This window comes from Triticum dicoccoides, chromosome 1A, assembly GCF_002162155.2.
Source record: "Triticum dicoccoides isolate Atlit2015 ecotype Zavitan chromosome 1A, WEW_v2.0, whole genome shotgun sequence".
NCBI lineage: Eukaryota > Viridiplantae > Streptophyta > Magnoliopsida > Poales > Poaceae > Triticum > Triticum dicoccoides.
This window is the reverse complement of record NC_041380.1, coordinates 297,565,166-297,574,659: the sequence shown is the minus strand read 5'-3', so window position 1 is coordinate 297,574,659 and position 9,494 is coordinate 297,565,166.

The window sequence follows — 9,494 nt, the reverse complement described above, 5'->3', positions numbered from 1 at the left end:
TCGCCCCGCCGGCCTCTCCTGACGCCTCTGTGGCAGTGGACATCTCCTCCCCGGCCTCCGCGCGCCCCCCTCCGACGGTGGCGTACGCCAGGAGGCCCCGCTCCACCTCAACGCCGGTGACGTCCTCTCGCCGCAGCGCCCGCCTGGAGGCGTCGCGGCCGGGCGACTCTCCTGCGCCTTCCGTCGCCGAGCGGGCGGAGCTCCGCGCCGCGGTCCGGAACCTCGAGTCAGGTGTGGATCCTGCCCCTCCCAGTTCTTCTCGTTGCTCCTTTTCTGCTCTCGAGGCCGCCCCCCTCGGCCACCTCGCTAAGGTGGCCAATGACTCGGCCATTGTCTTTAGGGGGGAGGTCGGTCCCCCCTTAGAACAGATCGCGGCCATTAGGGCCCGGGAGATCCTCGACGGCAGGCTGGCTGAGACTCGTGCCTGCCTGCTGCGGCCCCCGGCTCCGGCTCCTCCGGTGGCCGACGGGATTATCCGTGGACGCACTCGGTCTCGCACGGCCGCCCTTCGCGCGCAAAGCGCCTCTCGTGTTCTGGGGTCAAGCAGCCCCCCGATGGGGGTTTAGATGCGGGCCCTTTTCTGGAACCTCCGCAGCTTCGGCCATGATGGTCGTCGCCGCCAGCTCATCGAGTACATCCGGGATGAACATATTGACATTGTGGCCATCCAAGAAACCCTCCGCTCTGAGTTCGCCCTGCAGGAACTTGAACATCTGAGCCCCCACCTCTTCGCGTGGCACTGGCTCCCTTCTAGTGGGACCTCAGGCCACTCGGGTGGCATCCTCTTAGGGGTTAAGGATACCACATTTGAGGTGGGAGGCATGGATAGAGGGGAATTTTTCGTTAGTATGGAGATCTTCGAGCGGGCCCTGAACTTCAAATGGGAGGTCATTGTTGTCTACGGACCGGCGGACCACCGCCGCTCCCCGGCGTTCCTTGACGAGCTGCAGCTGAAGATCTCTAACTCTCCCCTCCCAGTTTTAGTGGGGGTGACTTCAATCTCATTCGATCCCCGGATGAGAAGAATAATTCCCGGATTAATTTCCCCCGGATGCAATTATTCAACGATTGGATCGCGGAGCTGGGGCTCCGTGAGCTTGACCGGTCAGGTGCCAGATTCACTTGGACCAACCGGCAAGCTGTACCGACACAATCCGTGCTGGATCATGTCCTAGTTTCCCCGGAGTGGGAATTGCGATGCCCCTTGGCATCGCTCCGGGCGGTCACCTGGATTGGCTCCGATCATGTCCCCCTTCTCCTCTCCACCGCCGACGAGCGCCCCCCCTCCCCGCCGCGGTTCCAGTTCGAGCTCTTCTGGCTCAACCAGACCGGATTTCGGGAGGCCGTCGTCGCCCGCTGGATTTTCGCTAGGTCGGCACCCCATCGCTCCATGTCCGCGGTCGATTCATGGCACTTTTGTGCCAAGCTAGCCCGCCAGTTCATGAAGGGTTGGGGGGCTAATCTTGGCCGGGACCTTAGAGAGCGCAAGAAGTCCATCCTGATTGCTATTCAAACCCTGGATGCTCGCGCGGACTCGACCGGGCTCTCCTCGGACGAGTGGCTGATTCGTTACGACCTGGAGGACCAGCTCTCCACCATCTACACGGATGAGGAGGCGTACTGGCGCTTGCGTGGTACCCAGAGGTGGGTGCTACAGGGCGATGCCAACACCGCCTATTTCCAGGCGGTCGCGAACGGCCGGCGCCGTCGCAACTCCATCCACTGCCTGTGGGATGGAGACTCGCCGTTAGTTCTTCCAGCGACCATCTGCTGTCATGTGGATGGCTTCTATAGGGCCTTATTTACCCCCACCCCGCGCGGTGGGGCTAGTCTCGCCCCCGACATTTGGTCGGGTGCGCACGTAGTCTCGGCTGAAGCCAATGCGGCTTTGGTTGCCCCCTTCAGCGAGGAGGAGGTCCTCGCTGCCATTAAGGGGATGAACCCCTCCTCGGACCCGGGACCTGACGGTCTTCCAGTGGCTTTCTTCAAGACGTTCTGGCCGACCATCAAGCTGGAGGTCATGGCTCTCTTTGAGGAATTCTACTCGGGCTCCATGGACCTGGGTCGCCTTAATTATGGGGTGGTGACCCTCATCCCCAAGGTCCCGGGCGCCTCCGATATTCGTAAGTTCCGCCCCATCACAGTGATTAATGTGATTTTTCGGATCCTGGCTAAGGGGTGCGCCAATAGGGTGACCCTCCTTGCGGACACTATCACCCACCCGAACCAATCCGCCTTCATTCAAGGCCGATTTATCCTGGATGGGGTGTTGGTGTTCCACGAAGTGCTCCACGAGGTCCGCCTGAAGCGCCATAGGGTGGTCTTTCTCAAGTTGGACTTCCACAAAGCCTACGACACGGTGCACTGGCCGTTCTTGAGGGAAGTCCTTCTTCGCAAGGGCTTCGATGACCGTTGGGTGACCCGAGTCATGCAGCTCGTCTCTTGTGGTCGGACTGCGGTGAACATCAACGGCGACATTGGGCCCTTCTTCCCTACCCTCTGCGGGGTCCGGCAGGGAGATCCCTTCTCGCCGTTCTTGTTCAACATGGTTGTGGATGCCTTGGCCACCATCTTGGATAAGGCCAAGGCTGCTGGGCATATTAGAGGCCTTGTCCCGCACCTTGTTGGAGGGGGAGGGGTCTCCCTTCTACAATACGCGGATGACACCATTATTATGGTCGAGGGGTCTGCCTTAGAGATCTCCAACCTGAAGTTCCTTCTTCTGTGCTTCCAACAAATGTCGGGCCTCACCATCAACTTTGATAAGAGCGAAGTGATGGTGCTCGGTTACCCCTCTGAGGACGCACAGTCCATTGCCGACCGGCTTAACTGTCGGCTGGGTTCTTTCCCCACGACCTATCTGGGGATCCCCATTAGTGACTCGCGCCTCACCGTGGCGGACCTCCGCCCCACGGCGACCCGTATGCAACATCGCGTAGAGCCCTGGAAAGGGCGTTGGCTATCGAAGGCGGCGCGCGTGATCCTTATCAACTCATCGCTAGCCAGCCTCCTGTGGTTCCTTATGAGCTTCTATAGCCTTCATGAAACGCTCCATCAGGAGGTCGCCAAATACCAGTCCAGATTCTTCTGGGCTGGGGAGGAGGGCAAGCAGAAATACCACATGGTCAGCTGGCCAGACATCTGCAAACCCAAAGACCAGGGCGGTCTTGGGATTCTGTCCTCTCGGCGCATGAACATCGCCCTCTTGACCCGCTGGCTCTGGCGCATCGCCAATGGGGACGGTGGCCTCTGGCTTACTATCATCCAGAACAAGTACCTGCGTGGACAGCCACTGGCGTTCTGCCAACGCTCGGGCGGTTCCCAGTTTTGGCAGGCCGTCGTCCGGCTGCTTCCGGTCTTACGTATAGGCACTTCCATCTCTGTGGGCTCTGGAGCTTCGACCTTGTTTTGGCTGGACAGGTGGCTCGGAGGCTCCCCTCTAGCCGCCCGGTTCCCCATCCTCTTCGACATTGTAGTTGACCCTCGGGTCTCAGTCGAGGCGGCCCTTATTGACTTAGGGCGCCTCGCGTTCCGCCGCCCTTTTGGCCCCGCTGAGGTGGCTGCCTGGGATGTCCTCCTCCAGGACATCGCCCTGCTACCTATGGACGTGGCAGATTCTCCGGACTCCATCTCCTGGTGCCTAGACCCCTCCGGCCGCTTCTCCACCAAATCCCTCTACGCGGCCATTGCCCCTTCGTCAGCCCCGGAGCCCTTTGGTCTTATCTGGGACATCCGCCTCCCACTTAAGATTCGGATCTTTCTTTGGCAATGGATCCGCGGCCGCCTCCCGACCGGCGTTGAGGTTCTTAAGCGCCATGGTCCTGGCGATGGAATGTGCCCCCTGTGTGGCACGGTAGAGGACGCTAATCACATCTTCTTCTTGTGCTACACGGCACAGTTCCTTTGGTCGTGTTTCCGCGAAACGGTTGGGGGACAGTGGTGCAACACCAACTTCCCTGACCTGCTTGCGGAACTTCAAGCCTCCCCCCCTCGCTACAGACATATTAGATGGCTGTGCGTCGGGGTTCTAGCCTGGACCCTGTGGACGGTTCGCAGTAAGCTTGTCATTCAGAAGGTGCCCCTTCGGCGTGCGACTGACTCCATCTTTAAAATGTGTGGTTACTTGCAGCTCTGGCGGCCGCTTAGCCGCCCGCAGGACCGGGACGCCATCGACAGACTCCTCACCGACCTCCGTTCGTTGGCCTTTCGCCTGGCGCCTCCGCTCCCGCCGCCACCACCGGAGCCCGACTAGCAGATGTTTCCCTCCTGGCGCTTGTGCCTTTTTGTGTGTGTGTGTTGGGCTTGTTGAGTTGTGCCCTCCGCAGTAACCCTTGTTGCTTGCTTGTGCTTGGACTTTGTGTGCGTGTGGGCTTTGTGTTTGTGTGAACCTTGTTGGATGTTGACTTTGGCATTTGCTTTATATATAAAGTGGGGCGCGAGCTTTTTTGGGTAAAAATGCAACGTGACAGCGTCATCTGAACGGATTGATCGGCGTTTTCAGGGCGAAACCGGGGCAAAATCTTGCAAGAAGTCGTCCTTGGTGGGGCCTCGTGTCGTGAGCGAGGATGTCATGGAATGGAAGCGGAGGTTCCAGGAAAGCGACACGATACCTGGGACTGTGAGCGCGTGAGATGATCCGTTGGAGCCGTGGAAGACGAGAATTGTGTGGGTTTGTTTCGTGTGGCCATGCCTCATTTTTATACTTGCGGCTGGCCATGCCTCATTTTTGAGTTTGACATACAGTTCGCCAGAATTTCATAGACGCCGTTCAAGTTGTGCAGTTGGCATTTTCGGCATTTTTTTGAAATAGAGACAAAAGATTTACCTCATCTATTAATTAAGAAAAGAATAGAGTTTTACAAGTGGCCCTTAATACACGACATAAATGATTATTCTCACAAATTTTTCGTCCCTATGTGCTTTGGCCTCGCGGTGATCCACAAATTTGCGTCCGATATGATTGTGTTAAGCAAAATCGGTGGTGGGGCGCTTTTGTGGGGAATACCCTCGATTCTCTCTTTCCATACGGTCCAAGAGACCAACATGGTGAATGATGCTCTTAGTTGTGCGTGTCTTTTTGAAACAAATTAGCACGTTACTCTTATATCATATCACATGTGGAATGGCACAATGTTATTTTTCATATATAGTACTCCCCCGTTGCTAAATATATGAAGTTTTGGTAGTTCAATTGAAACTACCAATACGTAGTATATTTAGAATGGAGAAAGTAATATGAATACGATATGAGTTGCATCCCAGCCTCAATGTCAAGAGTTATTCAAAACAAAGAATGCATACAAGCATTTAAAGAAAAGCAATGATGATCCACGTCGAGTAGCCACACCGATCACCTTTGACAACACTAGGACTACAAGAATGGTTCTTCAAAAGCAACATCTCTAGAGGTGGAACAACGCGCCAACACCGCCATTGCCAAATTTAACGGAAATGTATTTGTAAGCAGCATAAAGCTCAAGGGAACTGCCTTGCGACATGGTTCTAGGTTTCCCCTGCGTGCAAAGACCAACCAAGGTCGTGTGAGTGGTATTTGATGGAGAATCATGCTGGGATATTGTACTCTTCATTATTTATACCAGCTGCTATGCTTGTCACTAAATACATCGATAACAAGTTTTTCACAGTATGTTCGAACAAACATTTATTTGTTTTTTCTCATACTGTATAGTTGTTATTCCATCAACTATTTTCTAACAAGTCTAGTGAAATTATCAATCTCACTAGTTTGCTAATTGCAATAAATTACGCGTGTATCGTATGGTTTGAAGTGTTTTTTGTATTATGGAATTTTTTTGTAAAAATGAAAGTACACATAAAAGTAAAGAGAAGATTGTTTTCACCAGGAAAAATAGATAAAAAAAACAAGTAATAGCATCTTTCCAAGTAACAACGGTGCATGATCTTCTTTCGTCGTAGAAACTTCCGCTCAATTTTCTCTATTTTTTAAGTGCGGGACTATATTTCTGTAACCAAAAACACAAAAAACACCAACTAGCACTTTGAAACTTTATATTGTTAGTCCAAATAATTGATAAATATGTTTGATAGGATTATAATATGAAAACTACAAGAATTATAGATATGTGTAGGGTATATAAGGACCCTCCAATCCATTCAATTAGATAGTCGTTGCAAATCCTAGTTTGTATGGAGCCTCCCAGACAACTCCATTTGAAGCCACAAAAAGCACTTGCGCAAGCCACCAACAATTCCAAACCACCTTGGTCGAATAATTCGAACATCTATGATAGTGTGCACATGTGGAATAGTGTCGATCAGAGCATCCGGATGACTTTAGGTCGGACCCTCTAAGCCAGTTGAAAGTTGCCGATTTGTTGTTGATTTTGATCCTTCAAATTGATCATCGAGTGCCTCTAAATTATATTAAGAAGTGTGATTAGAATTCCGGGTCTAGTTTATATATACCCTCACCTATCCCACCATCTCACTTAAATGCTTCAATTCAAATATCCACTTATAAGGGAGAGTTCCAAGTCTTGTGTGAGTTCAATAGGCATTCCACTCCAACATCCATGCATGTCAAACCTTTGAATCTCTCATCCTCTTTGTTTTCAAGTGCATTATTTCTTCCTCATATCCACTGCTAATATGATGTGCCTATTAGATTAATATTTGTTGGGTCCTAAAGTGCAAGGGTTTGTAGAATAAGGGTGCTTAGGTAGAGTTAATCTCCACATAGCCGTTTCCAACCGTTGGACCCCGTGCACAGTTGGCCCGTGCGCATGAGATGTCCAAAGGCAAGTGTAGTACCCCGTGCGTAGGGGTTCAAAGACCCTGATGAGGACAACGCTACCACAGTTACACCCATTGCCCCTGCTACTACACATATTGGACCAATTAGTAGAGCTCCCGCACGCCAGTTAAATTATCTTTGAATTTTGTCAGATTGAAATTCGTCATAGTTGCAACTCGCGTACTTTATTTGTGTCCAACAACTAAGAGCAACTAGTATAGAATCACGTGTTGTGATAGAAAAATAGAAAAAATCAATCTAGGCCATCAATCAACCATGAATGGTACAGATTCTAGTGGAGGCATCTCAGACAACTTAGTGTACATTTCATGAAAAGCCCCCTATACTAGTAAGATGTAAAACTCGACTTTTGCAATAACCACCTCGACTTTCTCACAACCAATCGTGGTGTCCTTGGTAATAAGACTATTTTTCAAACATCACGGCGCTGATGTCTCCTCTTTACAGATCAACTTGTTTTTTTAGGTGTTTCTAGCAAAGATATAGGAGTAATTCCGCATCATGTGCATGCAATATGTTCGTGCGTTACCAAATTTCATCTTTCTTTGATTACAAAATCAACACAACACATCTGAACTAACATGAGAAAAAAAATAGAAAGTGCACAAGAACATATGTACATTTGAATTTTGCATTGTCTATTTTGCTTGGGCATTTGCAGGTCATCGTTCACAATTTATATCATAAGAGTAATTATATTTTTATTTTGCAGCCATGAGAGATGGCTCGCCAGAGAAACAACCCTACAATCATAACTCAAATACACTCTCACAGAGACTGGTCAAAAAAGGAGTGACACACAACTCCGAAACCCAATTTATTATCGAAATATGTATTTGGCAACCCTGTGACAGATTGCAAAAACGTCACACCACCTGGATGCCCTCCATTTCAAATCCGACGCACGAGCTGGATGCCATCAGTTTTTTGATCGTACGGTCGCAATCTCGCCACTGGGTTGCTAGAAACGGAGAAGATGGAGTAGAGACATATTTACCCATGCATGCCACCGCGAAGTGAACGCGTACTGATTCATTCGACCAAAGTCAAGCGGTTCCTTTCCTCTCTCACCATGCCGCGATAAGATGCAACCCCTGTTCGCCGCCGTCGCCAATACTCTGTATTCCTCCACCTCGATCCCATAGCTCGTCCTCAATCTCACCGCCGGCTGGGCCGGTCGTCCCCGTAGACTTCTCCATCAACGCCCAGTCGTTCGACTTCGATCTCAACTCCGCCGCTCGTCCTCGACCTCACAGCCGCTCCGCTCGTACACCGACGGCTTGGCCGCTTTCCCCGTCTGAGCTGACCTCCGAGATCGTCGTTGTTCTGGTTCCCATATGTGCTCGTCCCTGTTTTGCTTGTTCCTTTTGAGGTGAGCGAGGAAACTCCTTCTTGTAAACACGTCCGAGCTCGTCCTTGCCCTGCTCGTCCCATACAATAGCAGCATTCGTTTGAAGGTGCAGGTGCAGAAGCTAGACAGCACCTTCGTGGACTGATAGGTCCGGGTGCTGGCTGCAACCCTCCATTACATCAACCGTAAGATATAAATTCTAGGTAAGATCTGAATTCTAGGTAGGTGAGTTTTCTGAATTTTGTTGTACTAGCAGAGTAACTAATTCTAGGTGGGTGCTTTTCTGAATTCTGATGTACTAGCAGAGTAGCTAGTACAGAATAAGTCGCCTGAGTGTGTTGGATCCCGGTGTGCAAAAATGATTGATATATATGCACAGATGTAGCACATGTATCAGTGGCATAACCACATTATTATGATGTATTGCTAATCTGCCTTGACAGAACAGGACATAATCAAGATTATTTGTCGTTGTTCTTTTTCCAAAAATTTATAGTTTCGTCTGATTGAGTATGATTTCTTCTCCACATCTGGACATGATTCAGTTCAGCCATGAGCCATTCATACGATACGTGATAGTTTTGATTGTCTTCGACGCGCACATGATTAGCTCATAGTTTATATGGTGGGTTATATTTATGTTGTGAACAAGAAACTGAAAGTCCAAGCTCTGTTCTGGATGTGACCTTCTTAGACCATCCTGCTGCTAGTTCAAGGAACCATATAATGCTGCCTGGTGAGATTTTTCATCTAGTACATATGCAGAAACTCCATTAGCCTTCTATAAAGTAACATGCTCACATCAGAATGTTTGTTGTGAGAGTACTTGACCTGGGTTAACATCTTAGCATGACATTCTAAACAAGGAAAATTACATTTTATTTCATTTCTGCTTGATGTGTCATGAACATATGTTGCCCATATTAACCATATCCATATTCTATTTCTATTTGTTGAAAAAATAACCGGGGTAACTTTTGTGTAAATAACACGGTAATATGTGCATTGCAGACCTGTAATGTAGGTGCAAACACCGGGATATTTTTAGACCCGAAGAAAAAGTTATTGAAAACATACCCATCGTAAATTCTTTGTAAGTAGTATGGTATATATGCACCATATACCTGATAATTTACGTATAAACACCATAGTAACTATGACCATGAGAGGATTGTTGAAAATATACCCCGGTAATGTTTGTGTAAATAGCATGATAATATAGGCACCACAGACGTGATAACCTACGTACGAACATCATGTTAACTTTGACCATGGGAAAGAAAATTATCGAAAAGATACACCTGGTAAATTAAGTGTAAATAGCATGATAATATACGCACCGCAGAC